This window comes from Xiphias gladius, chromosome 2 (genome assembly GCF_016859285.1).
Source record: "Xiphias gladius isolate SHS-SW01 ecotype Sanya breed wild chromosome 2, ASM1685928v1, whole genome shotgun sequence".
NCBI classification, from domain to species: Eukaryota; Metazoa; Chordata; class Actinopteri; order Istiophoriformes; family Xiphiidae; genus Xiphias; species Xiphias gladius.
In genome coordinates, this window is record NC_053401.1 from 8,991,379 (window position 1) to 8,992,968 (window position 1,590).

A 1,590-nucleotide genomic window follows, 5' to 3' on the forward strand; every position below is an offset into this window, starting at 1 on the left:
TTCAGCAAGTTGACAGGGAATGAATCTGGCAGGGAATTAATCTGTCCGCAGGGAACACAGTGAGGACTTATACACATGCACACACATACATGCTCGCGCGCACACACACACACACAGGGAGGTGCAATGCAGAGTGCCGTTGCCATAGCAACTGGCGCCACATCATGCGGCAGAGTCAGTGCAGAGGTGTGTGTTGTGTCTTTGTGTGTGTGTCTTATTTAAGCTTTCATTATATCACCACCCTGACCTATTCCAACATCCACTACACAAGCACACAAAGGCTGCGGAGACTAATCCTGTTCCTGTTGAAATACCCAAGTCTTCCAATCTGTAGCACTTACCCTTGAGGTGAAGCGTCATTTATGCTTATGCAGTGAGTTATTATATACTACAAGAAAATATTTAGCAAGCAAGAGAACCACTGGTTATAAACTGGGAGATGCTGTATATAACCTGACTGACTTGTTCTTACAGAGCAAGATTAACAACGTACACGATTATTATTCGTAATATTTCACTCCCAAATGTGCTAGCAAAAACTCTGGTGTATGAAGTAGCGTTGAACAGAAATACTCTAGTAAGTACAGTACTTGAGTAAATGTACCTGGCGACTGTTCACCACTGTGAGAGAGTCACAGAAAGAATGCAACAGAGGGATAAAGTTAAGTGAGAGCAAGATGGAGGCCACAGCAAAACAGCAAGTTCAGCAAAAGTCCAAAACACATGGGACCTGTCCGTTCTCATAGCCCTTCACCAATTTCTGTTCCAAGAACTGTCAGAAGACATATACAATATAAGAATTACTGATGCAAGCAAAAAAAAAAAAAACCAGCTCTCAATGTCAAGTGCTATCGATTCACTGTCCGTACTTCAAACCACCTGTGCTTTTTTTCAAATAGAAAAAAAGAAAGCCAAAGAATAATGTTGTGAACAACAGGGGCCATCAAAGATGGAGAGTATCATTTCATATCTGTAGGAGTGACATGTATGTCTGAGCTTGACATGAGTAGGCGTGTCCCTGCTCCTCCGTCACACTGTGCACTCCACAGCTGCGCTTGTAACATATTATTTTACTTTCACAGACTATTTTCCAGGTCCGTTCTCAGTCTCATAACCCTCCCCTGGCTTCTCCCATCTTTTCACAAGATAATTTCTAATGAAAACCCACGGTAAGGGAAACTAGCTGTAACTGCTGCCCTGTATCTAACAACAAATTACTGTCACGGTAAAGACGGGGTACAACTGAAAGCTCTTTGAAATACTGTGGCTCAACGATGGCTGTGTCCTCCTGGTCCGAGGGCCGGGTGTCTGAAAATGAGTGAACGAACAGGCAAGAGGGACCTCTGTCACAATGGACAGCGGAGAGCAAGTTTGACAGTAATGTATTTGAACAGCGTACCTCTGAGCGTAGTTCAATTAAAGCCCACCATTGACAATTCTAATTGGGTTCTAAAAAATTCAAACAACCCCGATCATTTTTTGAACTATCTGAGAATGATAGCAGGTTCGGCCAGAGCTTTATCCTGTGTTGGCACAGTGAAATCGAGTGTGGAAATAGCTCTGGCAATGTGAGAGTATCATTTTATTACA